Below are 20,192 nucleotides of genomic sequence, written 5' to 3'. Positions count from 1 at the left end.
ATATATTTCCTAAATAAATAAATGTGTGAATGAACGAAATAACTTCATTATCTAATACCTAACCTAAAATGTTATCCCCTTGCCAGTGTTCTCTCCCCGTTTCTTGGTATCTTTGATAGGCAGAATAATGGCCCCAAAGATGTCCGTGTCTTAATCTCTGGAACCTACGCGTATGTTACGTTATACAGCAAGGGGGGAATTAACATTACAGATGGAATTAAGCTTGTGAATCAGCTGACCTTAAGGAAATTATCTTGAATTATCCATATGACCCCAATAGAATACCATGGGGATTCAATGGGGAAGAGGGAGACAAGAAGGTCAGAACTAGAGAGATGGCATCATGAGAAATACTCAACCGTCCACTGCTGGCTTTGAAGATGGAGGGCAAGGTCCACGAGCCAAGGACGGTGGTCAGCATTGGAAGCTGGAAAAGGCAAGAAAACAAATTTTCCCCTACAGCCTCTAGAAAGGAATGCAGCCTATGCGACACCCTGATTTTAGCCCGATGAGACCCATTTTAGATAAGATAATAACTTTGCGTTGTTTCAAGGCACTACGTTTGCAGTAATTAGTTACAGCAGCAATAGGAACATAATACAGTCTCCTAACAAATTTTTATCTTGGCTTGAGTTTCCATTATGTAGAAATGTTTAGCAACCTCCTTAGTCTGGGGCAATGCTTCAGACTGTTTTATATGTAGTGTCTGTGTGTGTGTTGGGTTGACACCTTGGAGTTGAAGAATAAACATCAGATGCACCATGGAAGCTCTTTCAAAATCCATCATGCTAAAACCAGGCAGCGTTAGAACAGTGTGTCAGAAACTGTGTTGGCGACATTTTTCAAAATACACAAATACCCCTACAAAACTCCCTCCCCCCGGCCCCACCACACACACACATATACACACAATGGAGGCCCTTTGCTCTAGGATCTGTGACTAATGACCATCTAGTCGTGGAACTGAGACGATTTCCTCCTTTCAGAGATGGGAGTGCACTATAGTTCCCTATCTGATAAGCATTTTTAGGAATGAAGCCCAAAGTCAGGTTTGGAGAAGAAATTGCCCTGTCTCCTGGATTGGGTGGGGGGAGGGGGAGTAGTAAAGAATAGGGGTAGGTTTAAATGACACAAACTACTTTGGAACACAGTCTGAATGCAAGAGATGATGTGCTTTTCTATTTTAAAGAACAAGAGATTTTTTAAAAAGACAGAAACACTGATGAGAACTCAAACATTCCTAGAAATGGCAACTGCTAACTAATTTCAAACTGGCTGTCAGTACTGAACTGGTCAGGGCTCTCAGAAACCACCGAGTCCACACAACTCCATTTTGGTCAATGGGAAGTGGGCAGAAGTGATGCATAACCATTTCTGGCATAACCCGTAACACCTCACCCCTTGAGTTTCCGCTCTTACTTCCTCCTTTTGCAGTGACCTTGGAGACTTCCATTGAAGAGGGATATGTCACCAAATGGAAGGAGGCTGACTCCAAAGGACTGCGTGGAACAGGGTCCCTCTGCCCATTGGCCCTGAGTTGTGCCACGAACTTAATGTGTATTATGTTAAACGACTGAGATAGGAGGGCTGTTTGGGGTTTTTTGCTTTGTTTGGGCTTGTTTGTTCACGTGTGTCATTACTACGGCATAGCATAGCCTTTGTTTTAATAAAACTTAGCAGCAATACTGTCAAAGATTTTAAAATGGGGCTGTCACTACTTACGAGCTGATTAATGTCTATCTGTGTTAATCCCTCTTACTTGTGCAAATGTCTCTTTCTATCCCCCAGACACTTACACACATTCTCTCTCTCATACATCTGCTCTTGTTTTACTTTTCTTCAATATTCTTCCCTATATTTTTTGTTTCTTTCTTAATAGCTATAACATAGGATGGAAATGTTTCCTGTAGTATTGGGTTCATTAGATAATGTGTCTTTCTAAACTTCAGGGACCCCTGTTGCAATATGCAATCACCTCTCTACTTCTAGTCAGTGGGAACCAGCTTTTCTAAATTAGACCATGCTGCCTCCCAAGATTAAGGCAGAAAAGTTACAGTCGTATATTTATGCGTTATTCCGCTTTTAAGAGGGTGATCTTGGGGGATTTGCTTTTGTTTAGATGAGGAAATCATTGACATAATTCCCAGAGATATTCTAAGTTGCTTAGATAACTGCCAGTGCTACCAAATGTTTAGAAAAATTCCTAACCAGTGAGCATTTTTACTTAAATTTTGTAGTTTTAGAAAAGTCCACACAAATCACCATAATGGGCACATAGAAAGTTACCGAATAGTGCAATTTGGCTGGTCCCTTTAATGTAAGGTACTTTATTTCAGCTCTGTCAAAGGCTCTCATTTATTACCCGCTGTGCTGCTGAATCTTTAGATTTAAAATAAACAATACTAACAAAACCAAAATGATTCAGAGTCAGTGCAATATATTTCTTTATTGGGAAAAAAAATACACTTGACTAACACAGCTGTGGCTTAAAAAGAAAAGAGACAGAAATTATTTTAAATTTGTGGATAAAGAGAAACTGACAGAGATGAGAAGAACTAATCCATTTTTTTTTTCCCAGTGCAGGAGCCAAATGTGCCCTTCAGTTCAACACACAACTGGGTTAGAGATAATGAATCAGAAATTAAAACATCTTCTGAATATTCTCACAGAGAGTACTTACAAATGCTTTGTACAAGTTGACTTGACAGATTATGCTTCTAGAAGTTTTCCAGATAATATTCAGAATTCTAACCATCTAAAGGAAGAAGTAGTTGGTGGTTTCAAGGACATTTTTACAATAATAAATGCATCAAGAAGCTCAACTGCTGTCACAATGAATGAAAAGCTTAAGTTACCCATTGTCTTCCCATTGTTTAGAATGTTCTTTCCCTCTTGGGTCATTATTTTTAAGTCATCTCTGGATAATGAAGAGTGAGCTCTTAACAATATACGGTACATACTGATGATTCAGCTTCAGTAACAACACTTCAGCTGGCATTGGCCATGTATTATCTCAAGCTTAAAAAATAAATACAGATAACACACTAAATATTTTTTTAGAATTTCAAAAAATTATATTGGAACTTGATAATTTTTCTGAAACTGTGGTGAACAAGGTGTAGGGCTACTTGGCCTCAGAACATAGCTTCCTATTTCTTGTCACAGTCACCATTATTACCACAACCCCTCCTTCAAGATCGCGAGTACTAGTAAATTTGTACCTGCTCTGTATAGAGAATGACAGCATTTTTGAGGTGCAATGAATCCATTGATTTTATCATCTATTCAACAACAGATTTTCATATCTATTCACAGAGGACAGAACAATATGGACGCCCCCAAGCCATACTTTCTGAAGTCAGACTCTCATTTATCTATTTATTTACATTCATCTCAACAATGAACTTTGGGGTAAAGGTGGAGAGTTGTTTGATATTTTATAAGGCAGCACATTTCATTCTTAGGTAATTTTAGGTAGATTTTAAGGATGAAACCCCAATAGGAGAGAGAAATCTGCAAAGGTGATTTCTGAACACAGTTGAATTTATTAGCCAGAATAGCCTATTGTATTGTGACCCACTAAGAGACGTGTAAAAATCCTAAGCTAAGAAATGAGTGTTAAACTTTCTGTAAATAAAACCAATTGTTGCAAGAGTAAGAAATATGCAACTTTCCTATTTCAAAGAAATCCAGAAATAATGCAATTATTACTCACCACAATCTCTTTACAAAAAATTTTAGATGAGAGATAGATAGGCTTATTGGATGCAGGTGTACATATGTGCGTTTAAAGATGTATATACATGCAGAGGATTATATAAATGGAGGAATAGATGGATGAATTGATAGATGATAGAGGAAAGAAAGACAGAAAGAAAGAAAGAAAGAAAGAAAGAAAGAAAGAAAGAAAGAAAGAAAAAGAAAGAAAGAAAGAAAGAAAGAAAGAAAGAAAGAAAGGGAAAGAAAGAGGTTGTTTCCTCAAATTCTCCCATGGAGTAGACAGATAGATTTTGTACCTTTAATGGTATTTGTCATCTCACAATTTGAATAGCACATTGTAAGTCAAAAGCCCCAAATAACTAAGGCATAATGGAATTATACTCCATCGGATTCAGATTGAAATTTATCTCTGCATGAGAAATTAATTTTCATCCCAGCACTTTCCTATGTCAAATCACTATGCAGAGGTAGCTACATGTCTGAAATTGAGGCAGCCATTCCTCTCCAGGCCCATCTTGTCCAAATATTCACTGCACCAGATTCTCCTCCCTCATCATTCCACACACACCACTATTAAGTCCTTGTTTCATTCTGCTAATTTTTCACTTGTTCATCTGCTCCTTGGTCCCTGATTTCTCTTTCTGGGCTCTGAAAGTGAGGATCATGTCTCTTTAGCTTGATTTCCAAACGTTTCCACCATATAACCATGCCCACAAGAAAGGCATATTAAATACACTGTGTGATAAGAGCCTTCCTAAGTGTACATGACAGTAACTGATTGCCGTGTCACTATATGCCTCTTTCTGTGAAGCTTGGTTAAGAAAATTGCAATTGGTTGAGAAAACAAGCATTGAGAAAGGTCTGATTGCTGAGCATCAGAAATTCTGCTCAAGGCTAATTTTCTAGAAATAAATTCCTCTAGGTCGGCTTCTCTTGGTGCCCTTTTGTGACCTCTGCCTGACTCTAGCCCCAAAGCCTTCAATCTAGATCCTTCTACGTTAAGATTCAGTCCAAAAGAAGGTAATTCTGGTTGTCTTTAATCTTGCTCAAAAGTCTCAACTACTTTGGGATTCTCTGTTTTTTTTCTAAGATTTTGCCCATTTTTTTTCTCATATGGATGAATAATGATGAACATCGTATGGTTATCACTGAGATAACATTGGAGGAAAGGTGATCAATTATCTTTGCTTTTATACATCTTTGTGCAATAATGTGCAGATTGTTCCAGTGAGATTATATTACAATTTTAATTTCAAAATATCAAATAAAAAACTTAAAAAATGATTCTTTGTATTTTTTGTAATCTCTTTGGGATGAACTAAAATCTATATACCTTTTCTCTCATTTTAACATTAGTAATATAAGAGACAAACTTAATTACACAGGAAATAATCATCCCTCATGTCACCACTCAAAATATTTGTAATTTACACAGGCTTGCTCTGAAATATAACTAGAAATCATCCCTTTGGGGCTTCAGCATGGGGAGTCTCAAATGGAAAATTTACCTGAATAGTGTGATCACAACAAATGGACAGTTACTGGCAATAGAAAGGCCTCCCACTCACTGCCCCTCCTCCACCCTAACCTAAGATGAATTCCCCATTGTACCAGCTGACTCACTCTTTTCACCTCCCTCCCTACCAGATGATAAGATTCACTCTTCTACTGCTAATCCGCTGTACCCTCTGGGACTTCCAATGAGACGCCACTTGTTTTTAATTTGGAAAAATGATATACACTACCTTTTTATCTATGATTCAGTTCCTGCAGATTTTCTCATTTCTTTTACCAGAGCTCCACAAATCCCTCTGAAAGCTACCCTCAGTATATCCCAGACACTTGTACACATGCTTGTGATGTTTTATGGTCTCTTTTCCTTAACAATATTTTTTTTTGTGAAGTAACTGCCACGCTCAGGATATTGCAAAACACACATTTAACTTCCAATAGGTAAAGCAGTAGCTCTACTACTAGCTTTCTGTGCCTTTGAGGAAAGCTCTGGGACTCTCTGAGTCTCAACAGCTCCAGGAGTGAAACATGGATGGCTGGCTGACTTCAAGGGCAACGGAGTGCCTTGAACATTCATTGACTTGAAAGTTTGGTGCTAGCAGGGAACTCCCTAGGAGCACAGAATGGAGAGTTTTCATTCTGGATTATTGCAACCTAATTAAACCAACCAGAAAATAAATAAGATTTATACTCTCACATCACAGTAACCACTGACTACTATTATGTATAGCTGGAACCAGGAACCAGGTAGCCAGGTCAGGAAAAAAAGCAGCTTTCTTTCTTCCTAGTATCACAGATCCCAAAGTCAATACTTACTACATCTCATAGGTTGATACTATGTGTTGGCTCTTCTGTTATTCTCTGGCTTATTGCTCTTGGACTGGCTGAAATTCCTCTCATCAATGAAGTTGGAGGCAGCGTAATGGCTCCTGTTTCAGAAGAGCCGGTCTCCTGCTTTCATACCCCCAGATAATACACATTTTATAGGGGATTCTGTTGTCATTTTCTGCTGCCTTTCTCTTCTGGCTTTATTGCTCCATTTTTTTAACCATTATTTTTAATAATAATTTGTTTTGAAATTTGTAGGTCCATGTATCATAGTATTTGATCCCCAGAAAAACATGTTAAGGATTTACTGTTATCTCCATTTTCAAATAAGCAACCAAAGCTCAAACAAATGAAATGATTTTCCCAAGGCTATATTGTCAAATTATAAGAAGTGATTCCCTAACACTGGTTGTCTAACCCAGGGACCAATGCTCTTTTTGTTATAGCATGGTGCCTCTATATTTTAATAAGTTTTAAATTTACGCCTTCCTTAATTATGAGAGGGAATATAATAGATAATGAGATCACGGTGCTTTGCTCTGTATTTCTCCCCTTTTAATCTGTCCAGAGACATGTATTTTAATCACCTGCAATGAATGATTGTTTGTTATATAATTTTGTGCTCTAGATATAGACAGGACTAAAATGACTGAATTGCCCTTGGTAATTACAGCATGGGAGAAAAACCTATCACATTCACTTGACCTACTTTAATGAAGGGATAATGTTCAATATTACCAGCCACCCATCCAAATGTTCCTTATCTCCATGCAGGTATGTCTTAGCCAGAATAAATGTCCAGATAATCAGAGGTGTTTTAGTTTATCTCAGTAAAGCTCAAATAATGTTGGTGCTTAATTCTGTGTAGCTATTACCCAACTGTCCTATTTCCCATGACACATTTGAAAACAACCACATAATTTTTAAATTTCTCTGCATAATTTTGTACTCAGGGAAGAATACGTCAAATATGTACTCTAGAAGGCAATACTTTGACCTTGACAAGGAAAAGTGAGATCAATGATAAATAGCAGCTCTTCCCAGCTATATCGTGGTCACCTCTGTGAAGGAACCACTACAGTTCCAGAGAGCCTCTCCCACCGCTGACAAAACATGGGCCAGAGTTTCCAAAACAAGCTGGGGTTAGGGGAGTGAGGGTATCACAAGAAGGACTGGCAGAGTTCTCCCTGTTCTAAAGGTGCAAAGGGATATGATAGTCGTAGGTTGTCCTAAAAAAACTAAATCTTTAGATTCCGACTTTCCTAGCCTAAAACATGAAAACTATGATCTAGATACTGAGAGAAGCACCAGACCTTGCCTGTAGAATATTTTGAAAAGAGCATTATCACTAGTTCACTCTTCTCCATCAAGTAATTCTGGATTAAGACAGTCTCCCCAAGCACCCCATGCCTTCGCCTCCGCAGTTCACATCAACTAGAACAAGCCAGGAGTCAGGGTCATACATACCCGGAGTGTCAATGCAATATTCATGGTGCAGTCAAAATAAAATGTCCTGGACATAATATCTAGGTTCTAATTCCAGCTCTGTAATGAATCTGCAACATTGCGCAAGACATGGGCCTTCTCTGTGCTTTATTGGCTGAATAGGAATAACACTAATACTACCCTTTTTGCAAGGCATTGGGAAGTTTATATAGGACAATAGACGTGCGAATAATCTAAAAGCACAAAGCACAATGGAAATATAAAATATTATTAACATCCTTAGCCTAGTGATTCTGGCCAAATGTGTTTTGCTGTACTTTTGTTTCCCTTGTCACTACAAGAAAATAGGAGGCTATCAATGTCACTAAAGGATGCTCCTATCATCAGTTGTAACTAACACCTCCTCTCCAAATGTATATACAGCACAGGGGTTGAAAGCTCAGGTTGCAGGGGTCACACAGATCTACGAGTAAACCCCACCCCTGTCTCTTCCCTACTGTGTGACCATTGTCAACTTATTTCATATTTCTGAGCTTTAATTTCTTTATCTGAAAATGGGGTAATATATTCAGCTGTAAATCTCATCTCAAAGGATTATTATAAAAATTAAATAAAGGAATGCATATAAAATATTTTACAGAGAAGTCGGCACATAGCAAGTGCCTAGGAAATGTTGTAAATATTATCTCTTAACATTTCTTCCATCTGATGTAAATAGGATCTGCTGGAAATAAAGAGTTCCAAACTCAATTGGGTTTGGAACATACTGGTTTAAATGAGTTCTAACATGCAAACTTCTTAGAACCATTAATGTGTTAATGTATAGGGTAGACTTTCAAAAAGGAGAAATGTTGTCTAGCATTTCCCCAAAGTATTTGAATATTAGAGTCCTTTATTTCTGCAGTAGCTTTGCAGGACAGGGTTTTTGTGGATCATACCCTGGCAAATTTTGTCCTCACAAATCAGAAATTCATAAAATTGTGGTGAAATCCCAGGATGTTATTTGCTCCTAGCAGAAAGAGGAGGGAAGGAAGTGTATATTTATACATGATACAAGATGAGCCATGTCCTGATCATTATTGAAACGGGGGGAGATGGATACATAGTTCATCAATACTATTCTTTCTCTTTCATCTATGTATGAAACATTCCATAATTTTTTTTGAAAAACTATTAAGCAAACCAGAAAAAAATATGTATGTACATACACAAAGTCTAAGAGGAATGGCTAATCTCCTGAGGTTCACAGATTCACTCAAGGAAAAGTAAGTTATTTGCTTCTCTCACTTACTTGGAGATGAAGTTCTTCATATACCTGATACAACCGGAAGAGGTCACCTGTGGTGACAGTAGTCAAGGAGAATCCAGCTAGCTTAATTTTTGCTCTCATATGCTTACCAGATATGCTATTATCGTCAAAATCAACCAAAGGTTTGGCAGGAGGAAAAACAGAATCAGCCCCCATATGACAGAGAATTGAGTAAGTCAAACATTCAATTGACCTGGTACAAGAATTCATAGGCTTGACTTGCAGACTCATGAGCATATTTCATTTTAACAAAAGCTGTCTTTGGGGAATACCAAGGTTTCTAGCTGCCAGGGAATCCCAAGGGACTTACAGTTGGCCTAGCACCTGTTTCACTTGCCAAAGTGCCCAGTTGATTATATTAAGAGAATTATCTCTACTGATAACAATGAAACCACCAAGCAACTATCACTTTTTTAGCTTTTTAGACAAATTTTCCCTAATTGCTCCCTTGTTCTAAATGTCATTATTTTAAATCTACCCCGTTATTTTTAGTCATGCCCAATTAAAGGTACTTGCATATTTGCATCATTGCAAACTTTAATGGTTTAAACTCACTTTGGGGCATTAACAAAATCCTATTATTGTTCATTTAACCTTTAGAAAGTCCACAGATAGCTGACCCACCTGTCACCAAGATTTGTGTTCATGCATTAGTCATTTCCCAACTAGACCATTTCACAGTCTCCTGGCAGGCCTTTTTATTCATCTCTTCTGTGTTTACAATCCACTCAAAATTTATAAGGTGCTTAGATTTGTTTCCATCCTCCAAATTTCCTGTTTCCACTCTCCCTCTGGTCAGGCATAATGACTTTTCTCCTTACCTAAGAGTTACCTTTGAACTTAAGGTTGACAATTCTTATTTTGTTTCTATTGTTAGTCCAGAGAAAGAGAGAGAGGGGGAGAAAAGAAAGGAAAAAACAAAAGCTATCTTATTGACTTATAGGAATAATGGGTCTCCATTTTGCTCTTTACAAAAAGATTGATTCAGGTTACCCTGGTTTCATTTCTTATCCTCCAAAGAGTTCTATAAGAGGCATTCCCAAGATCCTTCAGCAGGAAGAAAAAGAGGAGGAAGTAATTCAGTTGTAAGAATCAGACCGTTTTCGCCTACATGGGATCCATATCTGGAAAACTTTAGCTGGGACAGGGCACTAACCTACACAGAAACTAAAATGAGTGGGCACATTATGAGCATAGGAGCCCCACACTATTCTCACTGAAAATGGAGTTGGTCCAAAACCCCAGAGAGGTGATCAGATACTGTGGTAAAAGCATCAGGACCACACCCTGCCTCCCTAATCCAGTGACCCTTCTTATCAGCAGAAGATCTTTTGCACTGCTTGTTCAGTTATAAAGATATTTTTTCACCAGTCCACACATTCCCCTACCCAGCACCTCATCTGTAAGAGAATAAGTCAAATTACAGATGTGGAGTGAAGCTGCCCCAGGTAGAGATTCAGACTGACCTTCTCTAACCTGAAACACATCCAGACCAGCTTTCCCAAGCTCTAGTTCAGTAGGAAATGAGTCCCTTACAGACTAGACCGACGTGTGCATCAGAGGGTGTTGGAAGCACAAGTTTCCTGCACTCTGCTGTCGTTGGTAACTCTGCCATAGAATGGGATCATTCAGCTAACATATCTGACTTCAATATTCATAGGGTGCATCATTATTTGGGTATTCCTTGTTAATTGCTTTCTCCTGACAAGGTAAATAGGGTGAGATTGGGAGGCCAGAAAACTAACATTGGTAGGCTAATTTCTCTGTATGTGCCAGACCGTATGGGAGCACTTTAGATGCACTCTTCATATCCAATAAGTGTGTCATTCTCTTGTAGAGAAGAAAAAATTGAGTTTCAGGGAGAAGCATACCACAGGGAAGTGGACAGTTTCCAAAACTAAATTCAAACCCTAATCATACCCATCCCCCCCACCACATACACACACCAGGACAGGGATTGGGGATTGTCATCAAGGACAGCTACTCAGTGAACTCCAATCTCCTTCTTCCCAGATGCAATTAGTGCTGGAGATTCAAGATTTCTGGATGCATGTCATCCTGTTCCCTTCCTGGACATTCTATTCTAGTTCAGGTCCTTTTTCTTATCCATCCACCTCCATAGTCTCCCAACTCATTTCCTTGCATTCTTCTCCGACATATCAGCTAGAATGAAATGCAACCTTCCAAGACTAACCCAGAAGGCCCTCTAGGATGTGCTCCCTAATCATTTGCACAAGCTAATTTTCTCCTACACACTCTTTGATCCAACTAATGCAAACTGTTCTCTATCCTCCAGGCATGCCTCGGCAGCCCCCTTGCCTCCCCCCTGGGCCTGAACAACTATTCTACCCTGTAAGTTTAAGCTCAAACTCTACTTCCTCCTTGAAGCCGAACTGTCTACCCATCCCCTGATTCTGCTTTTCCTGTTAGAAAATAAGCTCCTTGAGAGTTGAATTCATATATTATTCAACATCACTACCCAGGCTTGTGCTGGACCAAGGTCACACAATTAACTAGAAGAAGACCCCAGTTCTGGAAACTCCCTTAGCAATGTTCTTTCTAACAAGCATGTTGCCTGGGGCTTTGCTGGAAACATGACAGGGTTTTGTGCTATTCTCTTGTGCTATTCAGAGCAAACAAAGCAAACTACATCCTGGAAAGTGTCTCTCTCACATACATAGGAGAGGTTTCTTATACCACTTCTGGATTATCCATGGCAGATCAGCTTGTGAATTTGTGAGGTTTGAGGATTTCATTTGGTATCTGATCAACAGAAGTGTGGGAGGATAAAAACCATCAATCAAATAACATTTTCTCGGGGGGGAAAAAAAAAACTAGTATGATGTTGGTTCACAAACAAGTCTTCCCTAGTTCTCTCGTGGCCAATCTGCCCATAGATCAGACTCCCTAATTTAACTAAACTGCTTTTCTTACCAGGCTCCACATCCTTCACATAAGCATGACAACTTCAAAACATAGAACATATATTATGTATCAGGATCTCCATTCCAGTAAGTACACATTCCAGCTGACTGACTACTCCGGACATAGTTTTAGGAACACTAAACTGAGTGCTCACTTCCAGACTTTCTGGCCATTTTCGGAGTGAAAAATAGTGAAGCTTCTGAGCAAGTATCTGAATTGACTTGGGAGAGAAGGCAGAAGGAGGTGCAATTTTAGGTGGGAGAAAAATATTCTCTGTCTCATTTTAATTACTTAAGCCAGAATTTTTTAATCAGGAAGGACATTGCCTTTTCTTTTGCCACCCATTATCCACATCCAATTAACTAGAGACTCGTCATTTTTCAATTCCAAAACTTCTAAACTCCATCCCTTCCTCTGCAACCCAGGTACAACTATTCAGACCCTCTTCAGCCCAACGCTGGATTCATTTGCCCCCTACTCCTTCTTAAAACCATCTTTCAATGCTTCTCAAACTGTGGAGTATACAAAACTCACCTGTGGTGTTTATTTAAATTTGCATTTAAATGCACTAGATTTAAATATCACACCGTTTCAAATAGGTACCGCTCCACAGAGAGTCTCATGTGGGAGGTATGGAGTACGGCCAGGTGATTTACATTTTAAACAAGCATCCAAGGCAGCTCTGATACAGGTGCTCCAACCGCTGGATTTTGATGAGAATGAAGACCACATTGACCTCAAAGTATATGGTCCAAAATGGAACTCTGAAAACAACGTTCATGTACTAAAAATACTTACAAGTTTCCCACAGTCAATTGGAAACAAAAGAAGCTATTGACCCTGATGTCATGACTTTACAACCCCTTCCCCACCTCCATCCAATTACTTTGGAGTCTCTGCAATATATCATGCCTTTACATAGAGCGTACTTTTCCTCACAAAGCTCTCTGAAGTTTTGAAGACCCTTCCAGCATTTCTTCTGACCAACTCCTGTCAGAAATTTCCTCTTCCAGGGCAGGTCCCATTGCTTTCCCCACTAATCTGAGTTGGGAGAGCCCTCCTACGCCCATACAGCTCACAGTACTGCCTCTCTCATTGCACTCCCCACAAGGCAGCCATCCTTTACTCAACTGTTTTCCACCAGACCATGACCTCTTTTAATAAAAGAGCATGCATTATTTTTGCATAGCTCCGTATGTAGTAAATACTCATTAAATAATGTTTACTTGAGTTTATCCTCACTTGTTATTACCTTAACACGCCCCCACACAACTGATTCCCTTATAACATAAACATAGTTATGATTTGCACCTGGTCTGGGACCACCTGACTCTATAAAAGGAATGGAAATTGGTTCTTAATTCCCCATTACTTTTGTAAATTGAGGAAGGAAGTAAAATTATTATAAAAAACCTAGAGCAGGATTTTAATGTAAGCAAGAGGGAAAGAGAAATTTGAAATACAGAACAAAGCTCTGTCAGCCCCTACAGCAGTAAGAGGCAGAGGCTTTGGAGGCAACCTGAGAGAGCTGGAATCCCAGCTCTTCCACTGAGTGTGTGATTTTGAGCAGGTTGCCAAAATTCTCTGCACCTCAGTTTTCTCATAGGGAACAAAGAATATCCCCTGGAGTTTTTAAGACATGTAGAACAGTAGAGCAGATTTGGGTATATTTTTTCTGTGAAGTATCAGAAAACACGTATTTTAGGCTCTTAGAACAATCTCTCTCTCAACACCTCAAAAGGGGAAGCAACTATAGATAATATGTAAACAAATGAGTAGTTGTGTTCCAATAAAACTTTATTTACAAAAACAGACAGTGGGCCGGATTTGACCTGAGGGCTGTAGTTTGCTGACCTCTGCACTAGAGCAATGCTTGTGACATGTTAAACTTAGTAATATTGTGGCTGTTATTATTTCCTTCGGAGAAATTTACTTCCTGGCAAGTAACTTGAGTTTTGACCTTTTATACAACCTTTAGTCATGTAGCTCCCACTATAATGAGAACACATCTCATCTATTTGTATTAATTAGAATCAATACAAAATGGCTGCTATCTGAGACTCACAAGCCCAGATGATTTCCCACCACTACTCATATCTATTGATCAACAGAAAGAAAAAAAAAAAAACAGGAGAGTATTTTCTGGGAGAATATAGCTCCTCCTGTAATTTCAACCATTCTGAGACACGGGACTTAATTTGAAAAAACCCATCAGACACTATAACAGGAAACATGCAACAACAGTAGCAGCCTGACTGATGTGAATGATTTTGCTCCTTTGGAAATCATTGATATTGAATGATAAACTATTTTAATAGTAGCGGTGCAGGATTAAATGAAGATGCACTGAATGAAACCAAGACACTAAACTGCTGAATACGGAACAAATAACCCCCTTTCTTCACTCTAGTATCACATTTATACTTACGGTGCCAAAAATATACACATCTCTAACCTTCAGAATTATTAGTTATTTCCAAACAGCAAGTCATGGTATTGATGTCACTACCTAGAAAATGTAGCGTGCCCAAAGGGTGAGGCCAACAGCTAGATGTTCTCGTTGGGAGGCTTGTGCAACTAAATTGTGAGTATAATGATTTAACCTCTTCTGGTATTTTCTTTGGGAGCTAAAAATAAATAATATTTAATGAATTTAAAGAAGCCACACCTTCCTCCTTTCTATATCAACTTTTGCAAGCAAATTTTTTGTAGAGTTTGCCTAGAAGTTGTTGCTCTGTGCCCACAGTCACCAGCTAATTAAATCTTCTAAGGGGCTGTGTCCACCCGTAGGTCCGGAGATAGGAAATTCCCCTCCAGATCCACTCTCTCAGTGTACCTCCACTTTCTCTCTCATTTCTGCCTTTCCCACTCAACCCATCACACTCCAGGGGCTTTGACTCTTGCCACAAACACCTTTGAGCCGCTTGCTTCTTACAGAGGTGCCTGCCTGGTCTTCTGGCTCCCAGGCTAACCTGACTGCTGACTTCCAGGACTGACGTGCTACCAGTCCACACACTTTCATGGCAGGCTCTTCGTTGGTGCCTGCCAAGCTACCTCAGCTAACAATAGCAGGAAAAGGCTCAAAAGAGGAGGCTGGGTCTTTTCTCTTACCCTGAACCCACTTCTCTGTCTTCAGAGAGATATCATCTTTGGACAGTACCTGATTTCATCCCCATTCTGAGCCAAGGGCTTCCTCTATGCCCCACATTCAGGCTCAACTGCAGAATTGGATTATCTTGTGCATGGCTGCTCTGCCAGCTCCTCTCTGGCAGTGAGTTCCTGCAAAACACCAGTTTGGAAGTACTTGTATAATCTCCAGACCTGGTCCTATATTTAGAGAAGGGTGCCAGTTTCTCCACTCACTGGGAGTATTTAGAGTGACTTGCGGCTTTAATACTATTATTCCTCACTTCCAATGCTTTAAAGCTTTTTATCAGTCTGGGCTCATACATGGCTTTGCTTCTCCATGGATGGAGTGTCAAAATTTGTAGATTCAGATATAATTCTAGGCAGTGTGGATAAATCCCACATGCTTGCTGCCAAACTTGGCTCATTTTTCAAGTGGATCAGATGCTTTTCTTTTCCTCTAACAAAATTAGATTTTGTTCACTTGGGTGTGTGTGTTATGTGGGAAGGGTGGGTGTTACAAGTGGATGACTCTTTCAAAATAGAAAATACAAAAGTGTAACTCTTGGTATTAAGAAAAAATATCCTTCTCTGTGAACAAGTTAGCTTGGGGTAGCTAATCCCTACTAATACTGCTGTGTGTAAGGGATGTGCTCACTCACCCAATAGCCTCTTATTCCCCTCCCCTGGTTTCCTGGGGAGGAGAATGGGAGTCTTGTACCCAGCATTCCACAGAGCGCTGTTGTCTAATATTTCTCCCTCCAAGACGCCTGGTGCCATACTATACACTTGTTCTGAGGATAGAACACAGTTTAGAGCGTGTCCTTCTCACAGAAGACTCCTATTCCCAGTGTCCAGAGACACTTTCAAGATCCCTTCCCTGCTCTCACACCAGCTGCCCATTGGCTGGGTGCTATTACTCAGGCAAGTTCTGATTGTTACTACGTACAGTGTGGAAGGACTCACAACCACATTAGTCTTAACATAAGCACCGACTTCAACTTTAATGGACATGCAAATCACCTTGTTAAATTGCAAATTCTAACTCCATAGATCAGGGTTTGGGCCCAAGTTTTGTATATCTAACCAGCTCCAAAAAAACAAAAACAAACAAACAAACGAGCAAACAAAAAAACCCAGGCTCTGGGTCTGAAAACTACACTCTGGGCAACAAGGATTTAGACCACAGTATATACAAATCATACATAGACATTAGTAGGTTAAAATTCTAGAAGAGCTTTCAAAATGGAATATTCTCTGCTTTAAATACACTCTCCAGACAGGAACCAGGGATCAGGTAACTATTTGAGAATTTCTCTAACTAGTTCAAACCCCAGAGTTTCTGACTCTGCCTCTTTCCCACAAAGAAACATAGTGGGAAATTATAATGCTCTCACCTCTGTGAAATATCTACAAAAGGCTGATCATCTTGATCCTTCCGTTTAAGGTAATCTGGCTCCATTTGTCCAAGATGGCTCACACTGGAATAGAGCAAACCTCTACTTTCTTGATCTAAACCACTACCTGCTGCCCCCAACCATGGCTCAGATGGGCCAGCATCTTTCCAAGATGGCAGTTCTTAACATTAGCAGCTCCCTGTAGCAGAGATAACAGTGGCCACTCCCACAGAATCTTGATGTCATGTTTCTCACTTTCTCAAATAACTTGAACATCTCCCAGATCTATAGTGACAAGACATCTTGAAGAACATACTTGCATTACTTTTAGAAAAGAGTTTACAGCTATCACTACGGAACCCACTCAGAATAATTATATGATTCTTCTAATAGTGGTGATAATAATAGCTTCCATTTATTTCAATGGGCCAGAACTATACTAAGAATCTTACAAACTTTATTCAAATTACTCACAACAAATCCTAATTAGGGTAAGACTGTCCCTATTTCACAGCTAGGACGATTGAAGATACTGAGAGATCAAGGGATTTGCCCATGTCCATGCAGTAGGTAAATGACCAACCCCGACTTTGAGATCAGGTCTAGCTAACTGCTACTGTACTATACTATATGATACACTCTTTCTCTGATACGCTAGTCTTTGAGAGAAAATGTGCAATTCTCAGTGTATCAAATCACCTGGCCTGACCAATTTTGTTGTAGCCTGGAAAGAAAACAGATTTGTAAACTTTCCCTTTGCTCAAACCAATCATTCAAACTCCTAGATATTACAGGAGATCATTGCCCCAGCAATGGAAGAATTTGGTTCTAGAGGACTTGGTGGAAGCCCCATATTTCTCTCCTCATCTAGGGCACAGAGGCACATACACAAATCAGTTCCCTGGATCTGTCCTGACATTTTGCAGTTTCTCAAGGTATTCCACCAAAATAAAACCTATTGGTGTCTATAGATCCCCATCTAAAAATTATTATTATTAAAATCATTTGCAATGTAAATAAAAGTGAAGACTTTGCCAAACCCCCAGATTCTTAAAGCACACATCTTCCCCTTCTTTTGTATCTCCAAAACATTCAGGACTGTGTATACTGCAGACACTTAATAGAAGCTTCCAGAATCCAAAGCTGAATAAGTAAATGCAACATTTAGAGCAAAAGCAATAATAATGCAAATATACAATTTAGAATAATTTTTGCTCTCAAATATGTTTCATGTAACGTATATAATGTGTGTCTGCCTTTTCCAGAGCCTGTGGTACATGTGCGAGTACCATACACACGTGTGCACACGCGCACACACACGCATACACACATATATATAGTCTATGATCAAATTGGGAAGGTCCCTATATACAATTACTGTAGCATCTCATCTCTCTGGCATGGTTAAGAAAACCAGGTTCAAAGTAATCAAGAAAAGTACTTTAAAAGCCAAAGTTTATTCTGATTTAAGTCTTTTGGATAAAATTATTTTAAGTATATCTTCCTGAGAGCTCCACAACCTAATGAAAGTTGAAAGTTGTAAAATCTTTGAAAAATCATTCAAGGTCACAGTGGTGACTGCTGGTTTGCTACGTGGGTTCATGGCTTGACATTGGACATCCCTCCAATGTGTTTTCTTACCAAATCCCTTATGGCTCTTATATTTCTTGCCATTTGCTCCTTTTCACAAAAGGAGTGCAGAAAAGTCAACTCTCTGGCCTTCTGGGCAATAGGCCTGCTTCACTTTCTACAAAATTAGCTATTGAATCAAAAGTTCATGCTACCTCCACTAACCTTTTTTTGATAATGGCATATATCTTCACTCTAGGTAAATCATCCTCTGACATTTCAGCAGAATTTAAGACATTTAACTCTGCAGACATCAGTGACCCTTCAATAGTCCACTCACTCTCCACCTCTTCCTCTCTCCCTCCCCCTTCTTGTTCCTCCATCATTTGGACTAACTTAATGGACAAGCACTTCCATTGGCAGATGTGGGGTTCATATTTCTAAAGATCATTAAAGGTGGTACTGTGTTTTTCTAGGGAAACATAAATCAGACAAAAATTCTAGTTACCATTTCAGTTTTAAATAAGTATAAAGCTCGATTCTTGAAACAACTGCATATCTGAGAGTTAAATAATGGGTTTTACTGTATAATATATTCCTATTCCCTCACTCTACTTGGAAAAAAATCAAAATATTTTTGGATTTTATTATGATTCTTGAAATCCAGCCTTTGAAGGTAATCGGGCGTTTCTATTCTTAATCCCCATTTCACAAATTTATTTATTCATTCATTTATTAATGAGAGTCATATTTAAACAGATACATAGAAGCAAGTGAATTTAAAATGAAACATAAATTAGGGATCTAGGATTTTACACTCTCGATTGGGTACTCTATTCCATGCTTCCACATCTCTCCCAATTCAAACCTGAGAGCTACTGTTTTGATTTCAACCATTCAATTCCCCTGTGCCCTTCCCATGGCAGGCCCTGACCCAGCTACCAGAACCTAAAGAGACAAAGCATTGTGTCGGCTCAAGGTTTCAGAGTTACTTACACACAGCCTCACCAGCACAAAATGTAATATGTCTTTTTTCTAAGCTAAAGTAAGCTTAAATTGAATTTGTAGAAGTGTTTGGGGACTACACAGAGCTTTCTCAAATCATTGGAAGCCCCAGGAGAAGGAGCAATTATCCGCCAACAGCCTGGTATATACCAGCCAGCCCTCAAGGGCTCACTCTTTTTCTTCTCCATTCTAACTGAAAGACCAGCTTTCTCCTATCCTATCGATACTCATAACCGTTCTGGTGCCTCCCAGCTCCCAGAGTATCACCCAAAAACTGTGGAACCAGAGCGTGTGGAATCACTTTTTAAATCATATTTTTCAAATGGAAGCAGAAGTCAATTTTCAGATCTTCTCCCAAAGCTCCTAGTGCTTACTCTCTTCCCCCTGCCCCCATAACTATGCTAATCCTTTCTTATACATGCTTTTCCCAGCGGTGTAAAAGACCACATGCTAGAAACATCAATAAATGACAGGGTGTGGTCTACCTTCAGCGACTTCTGTACAATGTCAGTGTTAAATTCCTCCTTCTGGACACTAACCTGAATGTTCTTTTTTACTTGCCTCCATCATTCACTCCCGTAATTATTCCTTCCAAAACAAAACAAAAAATTCTTCACTTCATTTTCTTGAGGTCTTTTCTCCCTTAATGTTCGTTCTTTTCCTACTTGCTTAACTTGCAAATTCTAATCCCCATACATCAGGTATGATTTTAGATTATTTTTAACTATTATTTTAAATATCTTCGTCTGTGTTGTGGACACATATCGCAAATATGATTCCTTGTCTGCCCCCATCCCTCTTCCCTCCTGCATGGTGCCCCTTGGTAGATACCACTAGCCTCATTGTTTCCTAAGCAGATGCCCCCCCATGCAATCAACTACCAAGTCTGTTACCAGTCCTTACTTAATTCAGGCCTCATAAACTGTCATTTCTTTATAAGCTGCCCAAACCTGTACTCTGGAGCCCCATCCCCACATAGAACAATCCACCCTCCACACTGACCTCAGACAGGTCTTTCTGAAGTTATAAACTTCATCACTTCTTTTCCCTGCCTAAAATCCCACAGGGTTCCTATCCCCTTCGAGGTAAGATTCACATAACAGCGTCGACAACAAGGACCTGGCCTGACCACAGTTTCGTGCCTCGCTTCTGACCACCACCGCACATGTTCATAATAATGATAGCAATTGCTAATATGTAAGGGCTGCTTCCTCCATTGCAGTCATGGTGCTAAGTGATTTATGTAAATATTTTCTCGTTTCAGCCTCACAAGGACCATGTGAGCAAAATGTTACTATCCTTGTTTTACAGGTTTGTTCTGAACCTGTGTCTCCCTCCACCTGAGATGCACGCTC

The sequence above is a fragment of the Ursus maritimus genome, unplaced genomic scaffold (genome assembly GCF_017311325.1).
Source record: "Ursus maritimus isolate PB19 unplaced genomic scaffold, ASM1731132v1 scaffold_29, whole genome shotgun sequence".
NCBI lineage: Eukaryota > Metazoa > Chordata > Mammalia > Carnivora > Ursidae > Ursus > Ursus maritimus.
This window is presented reverse-complemented; position numbering follows the sequence as displayed.